The sequence below is a fragment of the Bubalus bubalis genome, chromosome 3 (genome assembly GCF_019923935.1).
Source record: "Bubalus bubalis isolate 160015118507 breed Murrah chromosome 3, NDDB_SH_1, whole genome shotgun sequence".
NCBI classification, from domain to species: Eukaryota; Metazoa; Chordata; class Mammalia; order Artiodactyla; family Bovidae; genus Bubalus; species Bubalus bubalis.
Genome location: NC_059159.1, coordinates 151,991,424 through 152,019,292, shown reverse-complemented (window position 1 = coordinate 152,019,292; position 27,869 = coordinate 151,991,424).

The following is a 27,869-nucleotide window of genomic DNA, read 5'->3' as shown; positions in this document are numbered from 1 at the left end:
TGAAATCGCTCAGTCGTAACCTCAGTTTAGCGAGGAACTAGTTAGTATACCTGTGGCGGATTCATTATGATATTTGGCATAACTAATACAATTTTGTAAAGTTTAAAAATAAAATAAAATTTAAAAAAATTGATACAGTGAAAAAGAAAGTGGAATCATCACTAGCAGCAGTCTAGTAATTCTATCATTTATTAATAGAGATGAGAATCAGTATAGGGTAAGACAATCCCTTTCTTCCCTTGAAGTCCTGTGTGAATTCACACAACAGTTATTTTTACCAAAACATCCACTCTCTTGAGAAATTTCCATCAACGATTCTGCCCTCTTACTCTTCTGGAAGAGAGGAGGAGTGTCTTATCAGATTGTTGAAAATGGGATAAAATGCACAGCTGAGACATATATTTGGTTGCCTCTTAAGGACAAAAATGAGACTGTAAAAACTGAAAAGTTATGGAATTTGGTTAAATATTATTACTAACCATGTCTGTTACTCAGTAGGGAGGAACTTTGAAAGAGAAATGAATGTGACAATTATTGTAAAAAGCAGAAGTATTACATGTTTATGCTCTAATAAGGTGCATATCTATATTTGCATTTCCTTTTTTTAAAATCTGGAATGGACTAACATGTTCTACATTAGTCTCCAACTTGCTCTTTTCACATAATAATATATCACTGGACTCCCTCTAGGTCGATATATGTAAATCTGATTTACTTTTTAATTTTGGTGTAACAGTTACAGTAAAGATTGTTATAATTTATTCTACCAGTCTCCCATTAATGTTCATTCTGATTGTTCCCAGCTTGTTTATTTCCTACTACAAACAACATTAAATATCCTTATTCACATATCCTTAAGTACTTGTTCTTTTATTCCATAGTAGAGATGATCAAAAGGGAGTGCAAGGGCAAATGATTTGCTGTATTTTATCTTGATAGATACTGCCCGATGCTTTCCTAAAACTTTCAAGCAAATCAAATGTCAACTAGTGAAGTTTGACTACCCATTTTCCAATTTCACCAACACTTAATATTTCCAAAATTTCCCATTTTTACTGCACTAGCAGTTTAATATTTGTTTCCCTGAGTGAAAGTGAAACAGGGCATCTTTTCATGTATTTACTGGCTATTTTCATTCTTCTTTTTGTAAATTATCTGTGCATATACTTCACCCATTTTTTTCTATTAAGTCATTTGCCTTATTCTTATCCATTTACAGGAGGTCATTGTTTATTAGGGTTGTTAATTTTTGCCCATCATAGGTGTTGAAATAATTGTTTCTCTTTCATCCTGTATCTTTTGCTTTCTTTTATGCTATGTTTAAACATAAACATTTTCAGGTTTCTTGAAGTTTAATATATGTTTCATTGAAACTGGGTTTCTTGTCTTGCTTAGGAAGTTCACCCCACCCAAGGTTATAAATATATGCTCCTAAAAGCATCTGGTCCCATCACTTCATAGCAAATATATGGGGAACCAGTGGAAACAGTGTCAGACTTTATTTTGGGGGGCTCCAAAATCACTGCAGATGGTGACTGCAGCCATGAAATTAAAAGACGCTTACTCCTTGGAAGGAAAGTTATGACCAATCTAGATAGCATACTCTAAAGCAGAGACATTACTTTGCCAACAAAGGTTCATCTAGTCAAGGCTATGGTTTTTCCAGTGGTCATGTATGGATGTGAGAGTTGGACTGTGAAGAAAGCTGAGCGCCGAAGAATTGATGCTTTTGAGCTGTGGTGTTGGAGAAGACTCTTGAGAGTCCCTTGGACTGCAAGGAGATCCAACCAGTCCATTCTGAAGGAGATCAGCCCTGGGTGTTCATTGGAAGGACTGATGCTAAAGCTGAAACTCCAGTACTTTGGCCACCTGATGCGAAGAGTTGACTCATTGGAAAGGACTCTGATGCTGGGAGAGATTGGGGGCAGGAGGAGAAGGGGACGACAGAGGATGAGGTGGCTGGATGGCATCACCGACTCAATGGACATGAGTTTGAGTGAACTCCGGGAGTTGGTGATGGACAGGGAGGCCTGGCGTGCTGCGATTCATGGGGTTGCAAAGAGTCGGACACGAATGAGTGACTGAACTGAACTGAATTGAAATTTCACTATTTTATACTTCTACATTGAAATCTTTAAAATATCAGAAATGTTCTTTTTTTTCATTTGAACAAAATTTCTTTATTTTTGCATTTAAAAAATAAAAATATATGGACTTCCCTGGAAGTCCAGAAGTTAAGACTTTACCTTCCTGTGCAGGCAGTGTGTGCTCAATCCCTGTTTGGGGAGCTAAGATCCCACAGGTCTGGCAGCCAAAACCAAACATAAAACAGAAACAGTATTGGAACAAATTCAAAAAAGACACCAAAAAAACTTTAAAAAAATAAAAATACAGAAATATAAAAAGAACTTTAAAAAGAAAAATCCCTCATTTCCTATTACCCCAAAAAGTTTTGTTAGTTTTTACATACTCATTTTCAGTTGTTTATGATTGCAATCACTAATATCCATAGAGTTTTGAATTCTGGCTTTGAATTTTTTTTTAATTGGTGATAATTGCTTTACAATATTGTGCTAGTTTCTGCCATAAAACAACTCAAATCAGTCATAAGTGTATATATATATATATATACCCTCTTGAGCCTCCCTCCCAAAATGAATTTTATTATTGAGGTAAAATTCACATCTATAGCCTCTGAGAAACCTATGTGCAGGTCAGGAAGCAACAGTTAGAACTGGACATGGAACAACAGACTGGTTCCAAATAGGAAAAGGAGTACATCAAGGCTGTATATTCTCACCATGCTTATTTAACTTCTATGCAGAGTACATCATGAGAAATGCTGCGCTGGAAGAAGCACAAGCTGGGATCAAGATTGCCGGGAGAAATATCAATAACCTCATATATACAGATGACACCACCCTTATGGCAGAAAGTGAAGAGGAACTCAAAAGCCTCTTGATGAAAGTGAAAGTGGAGAGTGAAAAAGTTGGCTGAAAGCTCAACATTCAGAAAACAAAGATCATGGCATCTGGTCCCACCACTTCATGGGAAATAGATGGGGAAACACTGGAAACAGTGTCAGACTTTATTTTTTGGGGCTCCAAAATCACTACAGATGGTGACTGCAGCCATGAAATTAAAAGACGCTTACTCCTTGGAAGGAAAGTTATCTCCAACCTAGATAGCATACTCAAAAGCAGAGACATTACTTTGCCAACAAAGGTCCATCTAGTCAAGGCTATGGTTTTTCCTGTGGTCATGTATGGATGTGAGAGTTGGACTGTGAAGAAAGCTGAGCGCTGAAGAATTGATGCTTTTGAGCTGTGGTGTTGGAGAAGACTCTTGAGAGTCCCTTGGACTGCAAGGAGATCCAACCAGTCCATTCCAAAGGAGATCAGTCCTGAGTGTTCTTTGGAAGGACTGATGCTAAAGCTGAAACTCCAATACTTTGGCCACCTGATACGAAGAGTTGACTCATTGGAAAGGACTCTGATGCTGGGAGAGATTGGGGGCAGGAGGAGAAGGGGACGACAGAGGATGAGGTGGCTGGATGGCATCACCGACTCAATGGACATGAGTTTGAGTGAACTCCGGGAGTTGGTGATGGAGAGGGAGGCCAGGCGTGCTGCGATTCATGGGGTGGCAAAGAGTCAGACACAGCTGAGTAACTGAACTGAACTGAAATTCACATACAGAGAAAAACACAGATTTTTAAGGGTACAGTTTTAGAAGCTTTGACAAATGTATATACCCATGTGGGGCTTCCCAGGTGGCTCAGTGGTAAAGAATCTGCCTGCCAATGCAGGAGACACAGGAGACTTGGGTTCAATCCCTGGGTCAGAAAGATTTCCTGGAGGAGAAAATTACAACCCACTCCAGTATTCTTGCCTGGAAAATCCCATGGACAGAGGAGCCTGGGGGCTTCAGTCCATGCGGTCACAAAGAGTCAGACACAACTGATCATCTGAGCACGCATACATACATCCATATAAACAAAAACCTGTGGAGATACAGAACATTTCCATCACTCCAAAGAGTTTTCATGTCGCTCTTCATCATTAATAGAAGACCTTACTGAAAACCACTGCTCTGATTTCTACCACATGTCAGTTTTGCCCATCACTGAATTTCCTATTAACAGACTCTTACAAGGGAACTCTTTTGTGTCTATCTTCTTTCACTCAATACAATGTTTCTAAGATTTTTCCATGTTATTGCTAGCTGTATTTCATTGTATAAATATATGAGTTTAACTATTCTCCTGTTGAGGGATATTTGGGCTGTTTCCCATTTGGAGATTCTATTGATAAGCTTCCACGATCCACAAACATTCACATACACATTTTTTTTTTTTTTGACAGATAGGATAAATGTTTTCATTTTTCCCCAGGGAAATACCTAGAAGTAGAAATGACACACCTCAGAGAAGGTGAAGATTCAAACATTTTAAGAAACTGCCAAAACGTTTTTCAGGATGAGTATACCATTTTTGACACCCACAAACAAAATACGGTTCTGTTGCCTCACACCCTTGCCAACACTTGGTGTAGGCTTCCTAATTTTAGCCACATCAGTGGGTTTGAAATGGTTTCTCCCTGTGATTTAAATTTGTGCTTTCCTAATAACTAATGATGTTGAATCTCTTTTCATGTCCTTAATACCACTTAAATTGGGTGATTTATCTTTTATTATTGAGTTATAGAACTTCTTTATATGTTTTCGCTACAATCCTTTTGTATATGTACAAATACATATTCATCTACAGATGAATACACTTTTCCATCTCAGGCTTTTGTTTTCATTTTCTTCACAATGTCTCTTAATGAGAAAACACATTTAATTTTAATAAAGTATAACTCATCAATTTTTTAATGTATAGTTAATGGTTTTTATAAGAAATCTGTGTCTTCCCTGAGTTTACAAAGATACCCTCGTATGTTTTCTTCTAGAAACTTTATAATTTACCACTTAAATATGTCAATGATTTATTCTTAGTTAAGTTTTGTTTATAGCATGAAGTAAGCCTTGAAGTTCATTTTTTTCCATGTGTTTAATCAGTTCTCCCAGAACCACTAGAAATCTTTTAGAGGACAAGACTAGTCCAGTCAGAATGGAAAGATAAAAAATAGCTGCAATGCCGAGGGCTGTCAAAGATAAGGAGAATTAGGCATTCTTATACAAGCTGGCATATAAAATATAAGTCATAAATTTATAATACCTTTCTTCAGAGCAATTTGGCAAAAGATCAAGTTGTTTGAAATATCTACAAACTTTAAACTAGAAATTTAATTTCTAAGAATTTAGGCTAAGGAAATAACTCACATGCCCAAAGATTTCTATACAACAATAGTCACAGGACAGAGGTAATCTAAGTGTCCAAAATCAAAAAGTAGGTAAAATAAAGTATGATATTTAAAATAGATTTTTAACAGAATTTTTCAGACTTAAACTGAAGAAAGTAGGGAAAACCACTAGACCATTCAGGTATGGCCTAAATCAAATCCCTTATGATTATACAGTGGAAGTGAGAAATAGATTTAAGGGCCTAGATCTGATAGATAGAGTGCCTGATGAACTATGGAATGAGGTTCGTGACATTGTACAGGAGACAGGGATCAAGACCATTCCCATAGAAAAGAAATGCAAAAAAGCAAAATGGCTGTCTGCGGAGGCCTTACAAATAGCTGTGAGAAGGAGAGAAGCGAAAAGGAAAGATATAAACATCTGAATGCAGAGTTCCAAAGAATAGCAAGAAGAGATAAGAAAGACTTCCTCAGTGATCAATGCAAAGAAATAGAGGAAAACAACAGAATGGGAAAGACTAGGGATCTCTTCAAGAAAATCAGAGATACCAAAGGAACATTTCATGCAAAGATGAGCTCGATAAAGGACAGAAATGGTATGGACCTAACAGAAGCAGAAGATATTAAGAAGAGATGGCAAGAATACACAGAAGAACTGTACAAAAAAGATCTTCATGACCCAGATAATCACGATGGTGTGATCATTGACCTAGAGCCAGACATCCTGGAATGTGAAGTCAAGTGGGCCTTAGAAAGCATGACTACGAACAAAGCTAGTGGAGGTGATGGAATTCCAGTTGAGCTATTCCAAATCCTGAAAGATGATGTTGTGAAAGTGCTGCACTCAATATGCCAGCAAATTTGGAAAACTCAGCAGTGGCCACAGGACTGGAAAAGGTCAGTTTTCATTCCAATCCCAAAGAAAGGCAATGCCAAAGAATGCTCAAACTACCTCACAATTGCACTCATCTCACACGCTAGTAAAGTAATGCTCAAAATTCTCCAAGCCAGGCTTCAGCAATATGTGAACCGTGAACTTCCTGATGTTCAAGCTGGTTTTAGAAAATGCAGAGGAACCAGAGACCAAATTGCCAACATCCACTGGATCATGGAAAAAGCAAGAGAGTTCCAGAAAAGCATCTATTTCTGCTCTATTGACTATGCCAAAGCCTTTGACTGTGTGGATCACAATAAACTGTGGAAAATTCTGAAAGAGATGGGAATACCAGACCACCTGACCTGCCTCTTGAGAAATATGTATGCAGGTCAGGTAACAGGTAAATCTGTAACAGTTAGAACTGGACATGGAACAACAGACTGGTTCCAAATAGGAAAAGGAGTACGTCAAGGCTGTATATTGTCACCCTGCTTATTTAACTTATATGCAGAGTACATCATGAGAAACGCTGGACTGGAAGAAACACAAGCTGGAATCAAGATTGCCGGGAGAAATATCAATAACCTCAGATATGCCGATGACACCACCCTTATGGCAGAAAGTGAAGAGGAACTCAAAAGCCTCTTGATGAAAGTGAAAGCGGAGAGTGAAAAAGTTGGCTTAAAGCTCAACATTCAGAAAACGAAGATCATGGCATCCGGTCCCACCACTTCATGGGAAATAGATGGGGAAACACTGGAAACAGTGTCAGACTTTATTTTTTTGGGCTCCAAAATCACTACAGATGGTGACTGCAGCCACGAAATTAAAAGATGCTTACTCTTTGGAAGGAAAGTTATGACCAATCTAGATAGCATACTCAAAAGCAGAGACATTACTTTGCCAACAAAGGTTCATCTAGTCAAGGGTACAGTTTTTCCAGTGGTCATGTATGGATGTGAGAGTTGGACTGTGAAGAAAGCTGAGCGCCGAAGAATTGATGCTTTTGAGCTGTGGTGTTGGAGAAGACTCTTGAGAGTCCCTTGGACTGCAAGGAGATCCAACCAGTCCATTCTGAAGGAGATCAGCCCTGGGTGTTCATTGGAAGGACTGATGCTAAAGCTGAAACTCCAGTACTTTGGCCACCTGATGCAAAGAGTTGACTCATTGGAAAAGACTCTGATGGTGGGAGGGATTGGGGGCAGGAGGAGAAGGGCACGACAGAGGATGAGATGACTGGATGGCATCACTGACTCGATGGACGTGAGTCTGAGTGAACTCCGGGAGTTGGTGATGGACAGGGAGGCCTGGCATGCTGCTATTCATGGGGTTGCAAAGAGTCGGACACGACTGAGCGACTGATCTGATCTGATCTGATTAAAATTTGGCTCATAAATGTTTTACAATCTTTTATATATTTGTAAAACATTAAGTGAAAAAGAAGTATAAGACATCAAACATCATTTAACTACATTTTTGCAAAAAGATGAAGTAAAAGATCAGAGGGATATACACCAAAATGTTCTACTCTTAAAAGAATCATTTGCTTCTTGAACCCGTTCATTCTTTAACCCTCTACAAGATTAGGAATTGGGGTTACAGGTTATGATATTTTTCTGGTCTCCGTTTCCTTTTTTTTTCTTCTACAATTATCGTTATGTTGTTTTTGTACTAAGGAAAAAAAGGACAATAATTTTAAAAGAAAAAATAGGGAGCCTCTAAATCCATTATGTATTTTGGTCACGATTCTTCCCCAATCAACTTCAAAACAGCTGTATTTCAGTTAATTGCTACTTTTCCCTGGTGCGGATATCAATGTGGCTACATGGCAAATTTACAGTGACTGGCCCTCTCCTCGGCACATCTGTTATTTTCATCACAGCTCTGGTAGGTTTGTGTCATGCAGGCAACCATGGAGAAACAATGAAGCAGCTCATCATTGCTGCCACAGAGTCAAACGAAATAAAAGACTAAGTTGAGAAAAGGAGTCATTTGTATCAGTTATATCCAGAGTTCCAGTTTTCATCTAAAGAAGAAAATTAGGGAAAATTGGAATTGCATTTAGTGTCCATGTGTGATAACAAAGAGAACCTTGCTCCTCACCTATTCCCTTCCACCTCCATACAATTTATGCCAGCATTTTATATATTTGATTTGCTTATGCAGATAGTAAGGAGGATATACTGATTCTTATTCTGTTTCTTTTTCTATGTCTGTAATTTAGTTTTTGTTGTATCAGTGGGCCACATTTGACCATACCTGGAACTACAGGTTTCTCTTATCCCTTGAGCTAAAACCACAATTTGTTTGATCTGTTACCCTCTTCTGAAGTCAATTATTCTACTGGGAAAGGAATAGTTTGCTCCCAGCTCCTATTCACTCTCTAGTCCTCCATAGAATTGCATGATGTTGAAACCAGGAAGGTCTTAGAGAATAAAAGCCATCACTTAGAGTGCTCACTGTAGAACAGGAATTATTCTAAAAGCCATGCATATCTATTAACACGTTTAATCCTTACAACTTTAGAGTAGTTTCTATCATCATTCCAAAGATCAGGGAACTGAGACAGAGAGAGGTTAGGTTCAACTGTCCAGTGTCACACAAGAAGCATCCCAGGATTGGAACAGAGGTGATCTGGCAGCAAAATCCCCTTAACCTCCACGCTCTGCCTCTCGGTCATCACATGAACATCCTCTATAGACCACCAAGTACCATTCTTACTATAGAAAAATTAGAAAACACAGACTACAAAAGCAATACATTATTCATGCATCTGTCTTTTATTTTTATTTATGGTGTTTCTGACAGAGTACACTTTACTCTTTATGTATCAAATCTTTCTAACTTAAATTTTATGGTTTCTGCCTATGACAGCATTATTAAATTTCCATACTTCCAGATGCTATATAGTCTCCTCCATTTGCTTCATTTCTTCTACATTTATTTACTTATTCTATACCCAATTTACTTCAGTTCTTTTGAAACATTTATATCTCTCATTTGGGTGGAGTTTCTTTTGATGTGTTATGAGGTAACTTTTCCACAAATTGTTTAGTCTACTGTCTGGAGTGATTTACAATACATTAATCCTTTTCCCATCGATTTTAAATGTGAGCTTTATCACAAGAGTCTGTTTCAGCACTCTTCCTTTTAGTCCATGGATCTGTCTCTTACTAGGACTCTTTTTTCCTATATTCTGATTTTTAATACATTTTAATATTTTATTGGGAAACATTCTCCTAAAATTTATCAATCTTTTGCAAAGTTTTCCTCAATATTTGGAAAATAACTGATATCATTTAATCTAACCTCTCATTCAAGTCTCCTTTATGTGACCTTCAGAAAGAGCTTCCTTAAAAAAATCACAGTGTTACAGTGTTTTATGGATTATTCAAGTAAAACATTCTCATTATGTTAAAAATCCTATAATATAAAATCTTATAAAAGAAATTGAAAGCCACCCTATTCTCATTATCCATCAATAATCTGCTTTTGGGTGTGTATCTTCCCATTCTTCTTTTTATGTGTCCATACACACTTACATATACTACTGAATTACATATTTTATACTGCATGAAACAATTCTCATTTAACAATACATTGTGCATTTCATTCCATGAAAGTGTGGATTTCTTTTTAGGTGCCCCTGCCAGCACTCACCATCTGCTTCCAACTCTGTTGTTTTCCAGTTACCTTTTGTGTAAATGAACATAAAAGATAGGGAAGTCGAATTTTACACTTTCGCCATCTAAAAAATCTTAACTTAGGAAGAAAAGATCAAACACTGGGTCTCTAACACAGGGAAGATGGTGAGTAGAAGGAATTACAGTATTTTTCTTTTTTGTTTTTTTACCCTTTTCTCAAACAGGGTCTGTTTCATAAGGTAAGGCATGAGTATATAGTAAGGGAAGATGAGGAGATATTTCTTAACCCACCCTCAGTTAACAAACTTTTTCCCTTTAATCTTTTTATGTGGGATAATTTTGTTTTATGATTTTTTTTGTTCCCCCATAGGCATTTTCATGCAAAGTTGGGAAGGCTATGTCAGAAACTGCTAGTGAAATTGAAAGGGTTAGTCACTAAGTCGTGTCTCACTCTGCAACCCCATGAATTGTAGCCTGCCAGGCTCCTCTGTCCGTGGAATTCTCCAGGAAAGAAAACTGGAGTGGGTAGCCATTCCTTTATCCAGGAGACCTTCCTAATCCAGGGATCAAACCTGACTCTCCTACATTGCAGGTGGATTCTTTACGGTCTGAGCCACCAGAGACTCCTAACCAACTACTATTTCAAACACTGCAGTTTCCTATTATTAGACTCCATTAGGGGGTCTTGAAAGCCAGTGAAACATGAAAGCAAGGGAAACTGACCTTCCCACCTCTCTGCTACACTTGAGCCTCTTTCACACAGGTTACAAACACTAACCTGGGAACTCTCACAGGTCAGTTCAGTTCAGTTCAGTCGCTCAGTCGTGTCCGACTCTTTGCGACCCCGTGAATCGCAGCACACCAGGCCTCCCTGTCCATCACCAACTCCCAGAGTTCACTCAGACTCACGTCCATAGAGTCGGTGATGCCATCCAGCCATCTCATCCTCTGTCATCCCCTTCTCCTCCTGCCCCCAATCCCCCCCAACATCAGAGTCTTTTCCAATGAGTCAACTCTTCGCATGAGGTGGCCAAAGTACTGGAGTTTCAGCTTTAGCATCATTCCTTCCAAAGAGATCCCAGGGCTTATCTCCTTCAGAATGGACTGGTTGGATCTCCTTGCAGTCCAGGGGACTCTCAAGAGTCTTCTCCAACACCACAATTCAAAAGCATCAATTCTTCGGTGCTCAGCTTTCTTCACAGTCCAACTCTCACATCCATACACGACCACTGGAAAAACGATAACCTTGACTAGATGGACCTTTGTTGGCAAAGTAATGTCTCTGCTTTTCAATATGCTATCTAGGTTGGTCATAACTTTTCTTCCAAGGAGCAAGTGTCTTTTAATTTCATGGCTGCGATCACCATCTGCAGTGATTTTGGAGCCCCCCAAAATAAAGTCTGACACTGTTTCCAGTGTTTCCCCATCTATTTCCCATGAAGTGATGGGACCAGATGCCATGATCTTCATTTTCTGAATGTTGAGTTTTAAGCCAACTTTTTCACTCTCCGCTTTCACCTTCATCAAGAGGCTTTTTAGTTCCTCTTCACTTTCTGCCATAAGGGTGGTGTCATCCGCAATGGGGATAAATCTCTATAAACAGCCACAATTTTTAAAATACTCCCAGCATTAGGTTGAGGTTAATTAGAAGGATGAGTTTTGTCATAAGGCCAAACACTTCCTCTAACCTGAAGGAAAGATCATTCCGAGCATGTCATTTGAGGTGACAGAGAAGACCTAGTATCACTCAGTTCTCTTCATATTTGCTGGTGTAATTTTTTATATGAGCTTTTTACAATTTTCTACTTGAACTAAGGAATCTGAAGAAAAATAAAATAACTAGTACCCATGTTCAGTATTCCTTTTCACAAGTGAATGTAGTCCCTAGACAATTTCCTTAGAGAAAATATCAGTTCAATAAAAAGGAATGCTGAGAGCACAGAACGTGATCTGGGTTACAAAGTAACAGTTCATACTGGAAAATGATGAGGGTCATTCACTAACGAGCTAAATACAAAGGATCAAAATATGCATTTTATGGTCTTCAAGTCATTTGTTGAAATACTACAGTTTAAGTGTAGCCCGAGGAAGAAAATTCTGTAAAATAAAAATGTTTGACTTGATTCTTCAGTAAATGATGTGCACTATTTAGTTTCCAGGGGTCATAAAAATCTGTCCTTTATGCTCTTGCTATGACCAGGTTTGGACTTGCAACTACAAGTTACTAAAAATATTGGTGGAATTAGCACAGGGTTCCCTCAGGCGCTTGGAGCTGAAATCTTATGCCTAGAAACTGCTGTCAGTTTTGAAATCACCCGGCTTGGCTGAGTCAATTGCTCACTCATGCGCATGTCTACTGGGGAGCAAGTGTTGTGTTGTGCCAGATTTGGAAGGTGTTTTCCCCATATACCAAAAGAGGGAGGGAAACTCTCAAAAATATCTTTCTTCCTTATTCACACAGGTACTGTGTTTTTCTGGGAATTAATACATTACCATCAGTGGGAGGGTGTGTAAGTATTCATGGGTCTTTTGCACCCTTCCCTGTTCCCAAAACAGGTGTGTGTGTGTGTGATATTTCAGGATGAAGCACCTAACCTGAATCCTGGAACGTAGTACCCAACAGATGTTGGAGGAATGAATGATTCAGCAAAGCAACTCAGAAACTCTTTTCCAGAAATTATATTGCAAAATACTCAGGGCCCAAAGCAATTCACTTGTTTTTAAGTACCAGTATATTTCTTGTATATACCAGTACATTTCTGGACTATAAAGAGGCTGAATGCCAAAGAACTGATGCTTTCGGGCTGTGGTGCTAGAGCAGACTCTTGAGAGTCCATTGAACAGCAACGAGATCAAACCAGTTACTCCCAAAGGAAATCAACTCTGAACATTCACTGGAGGCTGAAGCTGAAGCTCCAATACTCTTGGCACCTGATGCAAACAGCTGAATCATTGGAATAGACCCTGATGTTGGAAAGATTGAAGGCAGGAGGAGAAGAGGGCAACAGAGAATGAGACAGTTGAATGGCATCATTGATTCAATGGACACGAACTTGGGCAAACTACAGGAGATGGTGAGGGACAAGGAAGCCTGGTGTGCTGCAGTCCATGGGATCAGGAAAAGTCAGACACAACTTGGCAACTGAACAACATCAATATTTCTTGTACCTTTCTGTTTGTTTCCATAATGCTCATCCTTATCTAGATGTTGGACAGTAGTTTAGGAAAGCACAACTTTCTTTGCCAACATAGCCTTACCCCTAGCTTCTGTCTTTCTGAACTTTCTCCTAAATCCTTCTATCTTTGCTCAAGCCATTACTGCCTTCTCAGATGACCTCCTGAAGACTCATCTATAACAATTTGAATGATTTAAGTCACAGCTCAAAATTCATCTCTTGTGAGACCCTTTCCCCAGCAGCCAGCCATACCTCCCCACCTATCTTCACCCCTCAACACACCCACTAGGTATGTGCTCATTGCCCTGATGTTTCTAGTGTTCTTTCTTGATAGTTGTTCTCAAACTACTTATGTTGTGCCTTTATTTTATCTCTTCTCAATTATAAATGTCTTCAGGAAAGTATCTTTTCCATCTTCTGGACACACTCCCTTCCACACTGCCCCATAGGATCAATTTCCCTGTGTTCTATAGAGTAAGAACTCAAGGAATGCTTCACTGTTCAAAGATCTCACTTCACAATGTATCGGTTAAAGCACAAAGCAGTTTTTTGTTTGGCAGTTCTCTGGGTAATCTGTACAGCCCTCTGCATCTGGCTTCATAAACACACATCTCATAAAGTCACAACCTACACTCTGGAGATATCTTCTAAATGCTGATTTTCTATAAGGCCATCCTTATAGGACCTTACAAGTAATTTCAGGTTAAAAAGTGTTTTTCTTTTTGTGTCTAGAGCTTCCTTCTGCTTGTCCAACATAACAACAGACTCTTCGAGAGAAAGGTATCACTTCATAAAACCATCTTTACTCTGGGAGCAAAACAACTTTCATATTTTATTATTGTACAAAGTAAAAAATATCAACCACTCTCCTGCTCCAACTTCTCAAGTGATAATGCTAAAGAAACTCGGGAAAGCTCTGTAAGGCAGGGTAGGGTATTAGGCTTTTCTTCTAGGGCACAGGCAGCCACTGGAGTGCTTTAAGAAGAGGAAGTCTTTCTTAAAGATCACTCACGCTGCAGGGTGAAGAGCAGCTCATAGCAAAAAGATTACAGAAGGAGGCTATAGAGTAGTCCCCCTAAGGATGACCTGGAACATATCAATCTTTCCTGAGAGCATACTGGAAAATAACTGTGGAGAAAATAGGCAGATAATTAGAAATAGGAAATCAAATATATCTCTTTGCAGTACAGTCTGTGAAAAGATAATAGAAATGGAGGCAAAAAGTACAGAACCCTGAGCATCCTGGGTTACTATGGGGGGAGAGAGCTGAGAGGGGTGCACAGGCAACCAAGAGAGCTGATAAGATGGTAAGGCTACGCCTGATGCTTCTCCTAGGTCTCTGTTCTGCATGGGGTTCAGGAGAGCCCCCCATATATTGGGAGAAGTGCTCTTGGCTGTACATTAGGATTTCTCCCAGAGCTATCCCAAGCTGGGAAGGCTAATTAGAGTCTACCCTAAGGTACATGAGTTGCAGGTACCTGCTGATAACGTAGGAGCTGAGCAGCTAACAAGAACAAGTTCATGTGGCCATGAAACTGGGCTCTCAGCACTCTTCAACCACTTAAGTAAAAGATCCAAGATTTAACCCAACATATGTGGGGAAACTATTTTACAAAGATTAGGGCATGGGAAATAATGTTTATTGATCTACTCTGTCAAGCTGTAGTAGTTATTTTATATTTTATTTTCATTGTTTCCTTTATTTTTTTTCCATCAGGCCCCAGCAGAGTAGTTATGACCATTCTCAATTTATAGGAAAGTAAACTAAGGCCCAGAAAAGGCAGTGTCATATAGCCAATGAGTGGTAAGGCTGGTTTCTTATTTCAAAGCTTATATTTTAAGAACTCCATGTGCATAATATAGCTTTGACTTCTCTAAAAGAACAGGGAAAAGTTGATATCTTAAAAAGGAAACAATTGTGCAAAATAACATAGCTTTATTTTGAGTTTTATAGGAGAAATACATACTTAACTTAGGATAATGTAGAACTTTTAAATAATACAGATGTGCTAACTACCACTTCCGGGCAATGTTCTTTCTGCTCAAGTGGAAATCCCTAAGCTTTAGACCCACTTACTTACTTCCTACACCTAAAACTCTCAGAGCACTCTATTCTCTCTGGCCAGAATTCCTATCTAGGCCCATCCATGCTCCCTTCCCTTCCTGATAACTTCATCAACATCTATAGTTCTTGGTCCACATTTCCTTCAAAGCCTCTCTTGCATCCTTCACCTTGCCCACCACCCTCCCAACACCAGACAAGAGTCACTCCCTCCTCCACCTCCTGCAAACTGTCACTGGGGCCTCTAAAAGCAATCCTACTGAACTCCTCCACTGAATTCTGACCTCCAAGAGTGTAGGGACCAAATCTTATTTGTCTCTATGCCATGAGCATAAATGCCATGGCACAACTTGCAGCAAAACTTGGGAAGAGTATACAATCTCTAGTATTAAGTGGAAAGCACAGCGCGGCAGCTAGGAGCGCTGACTCGGAGCAGACTGCCTGGCTTCGAAACATGGCCTCGACCTTACTATTTGTAACTCTGGACAAGTTAATTAACCTCTCAATTTTCTCATCTGTCAAATGGGGATAATGATAAGCCCTATCTCATAGCGAGAACATATGAATTCAATGAGACAGTACCTGTAAAGAACTTCAAAGATTACCTGGCACTAACTAAAAATTTGTTTAAAAGTTTTTTTTTTATTTGATACAAATTAACTTATTCACAAGACAGAAATAGACTCACAGAATTAGAGAACAAACTTGCGGTTACCAGGGGGAAGAGTGCGGGGGAGGGAAAGATTGGGAGTTTGGCATTCACATGTACACATTGCTATATTTAAATAGGATAACCAACAAGAATGTACTGTATAGGCATAAGGAACTCTGCTCAATGTTCTGTAATAACCTAAATGTGAAAGGAATTTGAAAAAGAATAGAATATGTACATGTTCTGAAATGCACTGAATCATTTTTCTGTACAGCTGAAACTAACGCAACATTGTTAATCAACTATACTCCAAAATAAATGGAAACTTTTTAATAAATAAAAATATTTTTTTGAAAAACAGAAACAGACTAATAAACATAGAAAACAAATTTATGATTACCAAAGAGGAAAGGGGTAGGGAAGGATAAATTAGGAGCTTGGGACAAACAGCTACACACTACTCTACATAAAACAAACAACAAGGACCTACTGTATAGCACAGGAAACTATATTCAATATCTTGTAATAATCAGGGAGAGATCAAGATGACAGAGGAGAAGGTGGCCGTGGAGTACATCTCTCTCCACAGATACATCGGGAATATACCTTCAGACAGAGAAGTGCATGCAGAACACCAGCTAGGAGTACCTGACCAGTGGAAAAGAATATATAGAATCATGCAAAACTCAGTAGGACAAAGGAACTAGGGGAAAAATCAGGAGTGTTAGTAGGAATGGACCTGCCCTCGGTGAGTGGGGGAACTGAAGTAGGGGGTCCGATCCCCACATCAGGGCAATTGTCTGAGTTAGAGGAGAAACATTTAAGACTGAGAGTGAAACAGCTGATCTTTGGCAGCCTAAATGGAAAGAGAATCAGACAGTCGTGACAGCCATGCATACCCCAGATAAGAACACTGGTCCCCTGGAAGGCTCAGCGGCTAAGAGCAGGGGGTTAGGGATTGTGGAGCAATCCCAGAGTGAGAGCTGCTGTTGACTCCAGAAAGACGGATTGAGGGGATGTGAGGAACGAAATTGTGGTGGGAAATGCCTGCGGAGGAAAGCCGGGCAACCACAGAAACAAGGCAATACGGCTGAGTCACGCGTAGGGGGTGGAGCCATCACCATAGCCTCTCTCTCCCCACACGCCAGCATCAGCAGCTGAACAATAGAGAGGCTGGCCCATCAAATGCCTGACCCACTGATCTATAGAGTAGGACACCACCCAGGGTGCCCCTTTAAGTGCCTGATGTGCTGACCTACAAGGAAGGACCCAGCGGGGGTGGGGGTGGGGGGGCCGCCTCTATGTGGCTGATGTGCTGAACAGCAGAGAAGGACCCCAGGCAAGGGAACCCTCTAAGTGCCTGAATGGGTGGCGCTATAGAGAAAGACAGGCCAAAGAGGCCTTCTGATCACCAGCTACAAGAGGCTCAAAAAAAACACTCTGATAGGGCCATAACTCCTGTGATGGAGGCAGTCCCTGCCTCCCTGCACACTTGGCGCCACCAGGGTCCCCACAAGCCAAACAGCTGCATCACCTTCACACGCAACTCTCACTGGGTAGAACTGTCACGGGCAAAAAAAAAGTCTTGCGTCTATGCATGCAGGCTTGCTTTGGTCGTATCCAACTCTTTGCAACCCTGTGGCCTGCCAGGCTTCTCTGTCAGAGACGTTCTCCAGGCAAGAATACTAGAGCATATTGGCCAATACTGGTTGCCATACACTTCTAGAGCACTTTACTTCCTGCTACTCTAGCCGCCAAATCCCCTGAGTACCTGGTGCTGCCAGAACCCCTGCGACCCAACCACCTCCACACCTGGCCATCATAGGGCAAACCCAAGTCCTCCAGGGTAGTCTCAGGAACAAACCCCAGTGGACGACCCACATGCAGAGGTGGAAATAAAACCACAATTGAAACCCAGGGGCAGTATGGCTAGGAAGAAGACCCAAAACCTTCCCACCAGCTGTACAAGCTGCAGAGTAAATCCACACAGTCAACTAGGCAGACTCTATGTCTGTGGAATATATAAAAGTTTACTGAGAGCTGCCACAAAAGAAAATGCACTAGTTCTGATAGCTGTGGACATTGGAGTAAAGAAATACACAAGAGTAGGACCAGATTCGAATCTGAGCTGTCCCCACAGCAGGTCCAAAGATCAGCAAAGTGTTGGAGGACATCCTAGGGAGGTAAGGTGGACTGTGACTGCCAGCGAGGGAAAGGACTCTGACAGCAATGACTGAAGAAAATCATTTATTATTTGTATGTTTTGACGTGTTCTGTGGAAGCTTTTGAATTATTTTTTTCTTTTTTTCCTTCTCTGCTATAGTTGCCGATTTTATTGGCACTATGAAATCCAATTAAGTTTTTTAGCATTTTTTTTCTCAGTCACACATTCTATTGTTGTTATAAACCATTGCATTTACATTGGGCTTTTGCAGTTATGTGGAGTTTTCCTTTTATTTTTTTTTCTTTTCTCTTTTTCTAATTTTAATTCCTAATTTTTAAAACCTATTATTATTTTTTATACATTTATTCCTTTGTTTGCTATTCCTACTGTTCTTTTCCCCTTGCAGTTAATCTTTAACATATATAAATCTTCTTTATCTACCTCTATTTAACTTTGCATATCTATTCTTTTCTTCCTCTGCTTTCCTCTCAACATATTTGTTAGTTTTACTTTCATTGCTCTATTCCCCAACTGGCACCTTGCTTTAGTTTTGTTTTCCAGTTTGCACCTTAGTTCTGTTCTTAACTGGTAGATATAATTTTTTATTTCATTTGTTCACTGGGTCAATCTATTGTACTTTATTTTTGTTTGACTGTTGATTTTGCTTATGGATGTAAATGTATATGTGTATATTGAGTCACACTTTTTACTGTTGTTATAAACCTCTGCCTCTATATTGGGCTTTTGCAGTTCTGTGGAATTATCCTTTTTTTTTTTTTTTTTTTTTCCTATTTTCTTTCTTCTCCCATTTTTTCCCTATTTTTTATACTTTTAATTTTTAATAATTTTAACCCCATTATATTTTTTCTACATTTAATCCTTTGTTTGCCTTTCCTACTGTTCTTTTCCCCTTGAAGTTTATCTTTAATGTATATAAATCTTCTTCATCTAACTCTATTTAACTTTGCATATCTGTTCTTTCTTTCTTTTCTTTCTTTCCTTTCCTCTCAACATATTAGTTAGTTTTCTTTTCATTTCTTTATTTCCTGCTTAGCACCTTGCTTTAGTTTTGTTTTCCAGTTTATGCTTTAGTTAGTTTTGTTCTTAATTGGTAGATATAATTTTTTATTTCCTTTGTTCTCTGGGTCAATCTATGTACTTTGTTTTGGTTGGACTGTTCTGACTTGCTCATGGGTGTATATGTATCTGTGTATATTCCATTATTTTACTTATTATTTGTCTGATTTTGTAACAGGCATTTGTCTGGGGTTCATTTTTGGTTTCTCACTTCTGGGTATTTGTTTTAATCTCACTTAATGCCATAACAAACCACTTGTGGAATCTTTGTTCCTGAACAGAGATCAAGACCTGAGCCTTTGGAGTGGGAGCATTGACTCCAAGACCCTAGACTACCAGAGACCTAACCCTAGGAAGTATCAAATAGTGAGCACTCACAGAAAGGAAACCACTTGAATACAAGACCTGCATCACCCAACCACCAGTAGCATCCTGTGCAGGACACCTCATCTAAACAAAAAACAAAACAAAAATACAAACCCAATCATCAGCAGACAGGATTACACCTCACTCAGCCTTGCTCATCAGAGGAAAAACAAACAAACAGAAACTCAGCACAAATCTCACCCTATACAAAGCTTACACAAACCACTGGACCAACCTTAGGAAGGCAGAAACCAAAAGGAAGAAATAATTCAATCTTCTTCAAGGAAAAAAAATCAACTTCCCTTGAAGCCTAGAAAAAGGAGACCTCAAACACAATAAGTTAAAAAAAAAAAATGAAAAGGCAGAGAAATACTACACAAATGAAGGAACAAATGCAGAAGTCCAAATAAATGAAGAGGAAATAGGGAAACTACCTGAAAAAGAATTTAGAACAATGATAGCAAAAATGATCAAAAACCTTGAAAACAAAATGGAGAAAATGCAAAAATCAATTAACAAAGACCTAGAAGAATTAAAGAATAAACAACACCATTACTAAAATTAAAATTACTCAATAGCAGGAATCAATAGCAGAATATCTGAAGCAAAAGAACGAAACACTGTGGAAGATAAAAGGGTAGAAATAATTTCTGAAGTGCAGAATAAAGTAAAAAGAATGAAAAGAACTGAGGATAGTCTCAGAGACCTCTGGGACAATATCAAACACACCAATATTCAAGTTACAGAGGTCCAAAAAGAAGAAAAGAAAAAGAAAGGGTATGAGAAAATTTTTGAAGAGATTATAGTTGAAAATTTCCCCAACATGGAAAAGGAAATAGTCAATCAAGTTCAAGAGGCACAAAGAGTCCCATACAGAATAAGCCCAAGGAGAAACAGGCCAAGACACATACTAACCAAACTAACAAAGACTAAACACAAAGAAAGAATATTAAAGGCAGCAAGGGAGAAGTAACATACAAGGGGAACCCCATACACTACTCTGCAGGCCAGAAGGGAATGGCTGGATATATTTAAAGTACTGATAGGGAAAAATCTACAACCAAGATTATAGTACCCAGCAAGGATGTCATTCAAAATTGATGGAGGAAAAAAATATCTTTGCAGACAAACAAAAGTTAGGAGAATTCAGTACCACCAAAACAGCTTTACAACAAACATTAAAAGGACTTAAATAGTCAAGAAATACAAGAGAAGAAAAAAGATCTACAAAATCAACTCCAAACAATTAAGAAAATGGCAGTAGGAACATGTATATCAATAATTAATTTTGAATGTAAATGGATCAAACGTTCCAACCAAAAGACACAGACTGGCTGAATGGATACAAAAATAAGACCTATATATATGCTGTCTACAAGAAACCCACTTCAGACCTCAAGACACATAGAGACTTAAAGTGAGAGGAAGGAAAAATATACTCCATGCAAATGGAAAGCAAAAGAAAGCTGAAGTAACAATCTTCATATCAAACAAAATAAACCTTAAAATAAAGATTACAAGAGATAAGGAAGGACACTGCATAATGATCAAGGGATCAACCCAAGAGGAAGACATAACAAGTGTAAATATCTATGCACCCAACATAGGAGCACCTCAGTACAGAAGACAAACACTAACAGACATAAAAGGAGAAATGGACAGTAACACAATAATAGTAGGAGACTGTAACATCCCACTCACACCAATGGACAGATCATCAAAACAAAATTAATAAGGAAACACGTGTTTTAAATGATACATTAGATGAGATGGATTTCATTGATATCTTCAGGACATTCCAACCAAACGCACCAGAATACACCTTCTTCTCAAGTGCACATGGAACATTCTCTAGGATACACCACATCTTGGGTCACAAATCAAACCTCAGTAAATTTAAGAAAATTGAAATTATATCAGGCATCTTCTCCGACCACACTGCTATGAGACTAGATATCAATTACAAGGAAAAAACTGTAAGAAACACAAACACATGGAGATTAAACAACATGTTTCTAAATAACCAACAGGTTACTGAAGAAATCAAAGGGAAATCAAAAAATTTCTAGAAACAAATGACAATGAAAACATGACAACCCAAAACCTACTGAATGCAGTGAAAGCAGTTCTAAGATGGAAGTTTATAGCAATACAATCCTACCTCAAGAAATAAGAAAAACATGGAATAGACAACCTAACTTTACACCTAAAACAACTGGAAAATGAAGAACCAGAAAAACCCAAAATTATTAGAAGGAAAGAAATCATAAAGATCTGAGCAGAAATAAATGAAAAAGAAATGAACAACAGTAAAGATTAATAAAATGAAAAGCTGGTTCTTTGAGAAGATAAGCAAAATTAACAAGCCTTTAGCCAGACTCATCAAAAAAAAAAAAAAAAAGGAGAGAAGAATCAAATAAAAAATCTTAGAAATGAAAAAGGACATGTTACAACAGACAACGCAGAAATACAAAGGATTATAAGAGAGGATTATGAGCAACTACATGACAATAAAATGAATAACCTGGAAGAAATGAACAGATTCTTAGAAAAGTTCAATCTTCCAAGACTAAACCAGGAAGAAATAGAAATTATGAACAACCCAATCTCAATCCCTGAGATTGAAACTGTGATCAAAAATCTCCCAAAATACAAAAGCCCAGGACCAGATGGCTTCACAGAATTCTATCAAACATTTAGAGAAAAGTTAATGCCTATCCTTCTAAAACACTTTCAAAAAATTGCAAAAGAAGGAACACTTCCAAATTCATTATATGAGGCCACCATCACCCTAATACCAAAACCAAAGACAACAGAAAAAAGAAAACGACAGGCCAATATCACTGATGAACAAAGATGCAAAAATCCTCAACAAAATTTTAGCAAACAGAATTCAGCAACACATCAAAAAGCTCATACACCATGATGAAGTTGGGTTTATTCCAGGGATGCAAAGATTCTTCAATATACACAAATTAATCAATGTGACATACCATATTAGCAAATTGAAAGATAAAAACCATATGATCATCTCAATAGATGCAGAAAAAGCCTTTGACAAAATTCAGCACCCATTTATGATTAAAATTCTTCAAAAAAATGGGCATAGAAGGAACCTACCTGAACATAGTAAAGGCCATATATGATAAGCCTACAGCAAACATTATTCTCAATGGTGAAAAACTGAAAGCATTCCCCCTAAGATCAGGAACAACACAAGGGTGTCTACTTTCAGCATATTATTCAACATAATTCTGGAAGTCCTAGCTATAGCAATCAGAGAAAAAAAGAAATAAAAGGAATCCAGATCGGAAAAGAAGTAAAGCTCTCACTGTTTGTAGATGACATGATATATGAGAGAAAATTCTAAAGATAGTATCAGAAAATTACTAGAGCTAACAAAGGTTCGTCTAGTCAAGGCTGTGGTTTTTCCTGTGGTCATGTATGGATGTGAGAGTTGGACTGTGAAGAAGGCTGAGCACTGAAGAATTGATGCTTTTGAACTGTGGTGTTGGAGAAGACTCTTGAGAGTCCCTTGGACTGCAAGGAGATCCAACCAGTCCATTCTGAAGGAGATCAGCCCTGGGATTTCTTTGGAAAGAATGATGCTAAAGCTGAAACTCCAGTACTTTGGCCACCTGATGCGAAGAGTTGACTCATTGGAAAAGACTCTGATGCTGGGAGGATTTGGGGCAGGAGGAGAAGGGGACGACAGAGGATGAGACGGCTGGATGGCATCATTGACTCGATGGACTTGAGTCTGGGTGAACTCCGGGAGTTGGTGATGGACAGGGAGGCCTGGCGTGCTGCGATTCATGGGGTCACAAAGAGTCGGACACGACTGAGCGACTGAACTGAACTGAACTGAACTGAATCATTAAATTTAGCAAAGTTGCAGGATGCAAAATCAATACACAGAAATCACTTGAATTTCTATATCAGATCAGATCAGATCAGAAAGAGAAATTAAGGAATCAATCCCATTCACCAATGCAACAAAAAGAATTAAATATCTAGGAATAAACTTACCTAAGCATACAAAAGAACTGTACACATAAAATTATAAGACACTAATGAAAGAAATTAAAGATGACAAAAACAGATGGAGAGATAGTCTATGTTCCTGGGGTAGTAAGAATCAATAGTGTGAAAATGACTATACTACCAAACACAATCTACAGATTCAATGTGATCCCTATCTAATTACCAATGGCATTTTTCACAGAACTAGAACAAAATATTTCACAATTCATATGGAAACACAAAAGACCCTGAATAGCGAAAGCAGGCTTCAGAAAGAAGAATGGAACTAGTGGAATCAATCTTCCTGACTGGAACACATGTATACCTCTGGCAGATTCATTTTGATATTTGGCAAAACTAATACAATTATGTAAAGTTTAAAAATAAAATTAAATTAAAAAAAAAAGATTATACTACAAAGCTACAGTCATCAAGACAGTATGGTACTGGCACAAAAAACAGAACTATAGACTAATTGAACAAGATAAATAGTACAGAAAGAAACCCATGCACCTATGGGTACCTTATTTTAGACAAAAGAGGCAAGACTATACAATGGTGCAAAGACAGTCTCTTCCATAAATGGTGCTAGGAATACTGGACAGCTACATGTAAAAGAATGAAATTTGAACACTTCCTAACAAAGATAAACTCAAAATGGATTAAAGACCTAAATATAAGACCAGAAATTATAAAACTCTTAGAGGAAAACATAGGCAGAACACTCAATGACATAAATCAAAGCAAGATCCTCTGACCCACCTCCTAGAGTAATGGAAATAAAAACAAAAGTTAACATGTGGGACATGATTAAACTTAAAAGCTTTTGCACAGCAAAGCAAACTATAAGTGAGGTGAAAAGACAACCATCAGAATGGGAGAAAATAATAGCAAATGAAACAACGGACAAAAAATTAATTTCCAAAATATACAAGTAGCTCATACAACTCAATGCCAGAAAAACAAACAACACAATCAAAAAGTGAGGAAAAGATCTAAACAGACATTTCTCCAAAGAAGACATACAGATGGCTAACAAACACATGAAAAGATGCTCAACATCACTCAGTATTAGAGAAATGCAAATCAAATCTATAATGAGATATCACTTCACACCAGTCAGAATGGCCATCATCAAAAAGTCTACAAACAATAAATGCTGGAGAGGGTGTGCAGAAAAGGGAACACTCTTGTGCTGTTGGCAGAAATGTAAATTGATACAGCCACTATGGAAGATCCTATGGAGATTCCTTAAAATACTAGAAATGATGGGGAACACATGTATACCTGTGGCAGATTCATTTTGATATTTGGCAAAACTAATACAGTTATGTAAAGTTTAAAAATAGAATAAAATTAAAAAAAAAAAAAAGCACCATATGACCCAGAAATCCAACTCTTAGGCATATATGCTGAGGAAACTGAAATTTAAAAAGACACATGTACCCCATTGTTTATTGCAGCACTATTTACAATAGCTAGAATATGGAAGCAACCTAGATGTCCATCGACAGATGAAGGGATAAAAAAGTTGTGGTACATATATACAATGGAATATTACTCAGCCATAAGAAGGAATGAATTTGAGTCAGTTCTGATAAGGTGGATGAACCTAGAAGCTATTATACAGAGTGAAGTGAGTCAGAAAGAGAAATAAATATCATATTCTAACGCTGCTGCTGCTAAGTCGCTTCAGTCATGTCCGACTCTGTGCGACCCCATAGACGGCAGCCCACCAGGCTTCTCTGTCCCTAGGATTCTCCAGGCAAGAACACTGGAGTGGGTTGCCATTTCCTTCTCCAATGCATGCAAGTGAAAAGTGAAAGTGAAGTCACTCAGTCATGTGATCTCTTAGCGACCTCATGGACTATAGCCTACCAGGCTCCTCCATCCAAGGGGTTTTCCAGGTAAGAGTACTGGAGTGGGTTGCCATTGCCTTCTCCATATTCTAACACATATATACAGAATCTAGAAAAATGGTACTGAAGAATTTATTTACAGGGCATCAGTGGAGAAACAGACATAGAGAAAAGACTTATGGACATGGGGAGAGAGGAGGAGAGGGTGAAATGTATGGAAAGAGTAACATGGAAACTTGCATTACCATATGTAAAATAGAAAGCCAATGGGAATTTGCTGTATGGCTCAGGAAACTCAAACAGGGGCTCTGTATCAACCTAGAGGGGTGGGTTGGGGAGGGAGATGGGAGGGAGCTTGAAAAGGGAGGGGATATATTTATACCTATGGCTGATTCATGTTGAGGTTTGACAGAAAACAAAAAAATGTAAAGTAATTTTCCTTCAAGAAAAAATAAATAAATTTTAAAAATAGCTTGTAATAAATTATAATGGAAAATAATCTGAATATATATGTGTGTGTGTATATAATCAAATCACTTCACTGTACACCAGAAACTAACACAATATTGCAAATTAGAAAAAAATAGCAATAATTTTTTTTAATTTTGAGTGAAGTAAAAATAAAGAGAAAAGAAAAATGTTAACATAAAGAAATCCTTAATGTATGTGAAAGTGAAAGTGTTAGTCACTCAGTCTTTTCCGATTCTTTGTGACCCCATAGACTATTGCCCTCTAGGATCCTCCGTCCATGGAATTCTCCAGGCAAGAATACTGGAGTGGGTTGCCATTTCCTTCTCCAGGGCATCTTCCCCACAGCTTATGTGTAGAGAAAATCTCAAATTAATATGTGTGCATATACTGAATTAAATTCATCTGTTCCAGTCCATTTTAGTTCACTGATTCCTAAAATATTGGTATTTACTCTTGCCATCTCCTGTTTGACCACTTCCAATTTGCCTTGATTCATGGGACTAACATTCCAGGTTCCTATGCATTACAATAGAATGGGAAAGACTAGAGATCTCTTCATAAAATTAGAGATACCAAGGGAACATTTCATGCAAAGATGGGCTCAATAAAGGACAGAAATGGTATGGACCTAACAGAAGCAGAAGAAGTGGCAAGAATACGTAGAAGAACTTCACAGAAAAGGTCTTCATGACCCAGATCATCACGATGGTGTGATCACTCACCTAGAGCCAGACATCCTGGAATGTGAAGTCAAGTGGGCCTTAGAAAGCATCACTATGGACAAAGCTAGTGAAGGTCATGGAATTCCAGTTGAGCTGTTTCACATCCTAAAAGATGATGCTGTGAAAGTGCTATACTCAGTATCTCAGCAAATTTGGAAAACTCAGCAGTGGACACAGGACTGGAAAAGGTCAGTTTTCATTCCAATCCCAAAGAAAGGCAATGCCAAAGAATGCTGAAATTACTGCACAATTGCACTCATCTCACATGCTAGTAAAGTAATGCTCAAAATTCTCCAAGCCAGGCTTCAGCAATATGTAAACCATGAACTTCCTGATGTTCAAGCTGGTTTTAGAAAAGACAGAGGAACCAGAGATCAAATTGCCAACATCCGTTGGATCATTGAAAAAGCAAGAGAGTTCCAGGAAAACATCTACTTCTGCTTTAATGATTACACCAAAGCCTTTGACAGTGTGGATCACCACAAACTGTGGGAAATTCTGAAAGAGATGGGAATACCAGACCAGCTGACCTGCCTCTTGAGAAACCTATATGCAGGTCAGGAAGCAACAGTTAGAACTGGACATGGAACAACAGGCATGTTCCAAATAGCAAAAGGAAGTAGGTCAAGGCTACATATTGTCAGCCTGCTTATTTAACTTATATGCAGAGTACATCATGAGAAATGCTGGGCTGGATGAAACACAAAATGGAATCAAGATTGCCAGGAGAAATATCAATAACTTCAGATATGCAGGTTACACCACCCTTATGGCAGAAAGTGAAGAACTAAAGATGAAAGTGAAAGAGGAGAGTGAAAAAGTTGGCTTAAAGTTCAACATTCAGAAAACGAAGATCATGGCATCTGGTCCCATCACTTCATGGCACATAGATGAGGAAACAGTGGAAACAGTGGCAGACTTTATTTTGGGGGGCTCCAAAATCACTGCAGATGATGACTGCACCCATGAAATTAAAAGATGCTTACTCCTTGGAAGAAAAGCTATGAACAACCTAGATAGCATATTAAAAAGCAGAGACATTACTTTGCCAACAAAGGTCTGTCTAGTCAAGGCTATGGTTTTTCCAGTAGTCGTGTAAGGATGTGAGAGTTGTCCTATAAAGAAAGCTGAGTGCTGAAGAATTTATGCTTTTGAACTGTGGTGTTGAAGAAGACTCTTGAGAGTCCCTTGGTCTAACAGGAGATCCAATCAGTCTATCCTAAAGGAAATCAGTCCTGAATAACTTTCCTGTATTGGAAGGACTGATACTGAAACTCCAATACTTTGGCCCTGTGATGTGGACAGCTGACTCATTTGAAAAGACCCTGATGCTGGGAAAGATTGAGGGCAGGAGGAGAAGGGCACGACAGAGGATGATATGGATGGATAGCATCACCAACACAATGGACATGGGTTTGGGTGGACTCTGGCAGTTGGTGATGGACAGAGAGGGCTGGCGTGCTGCGGTTC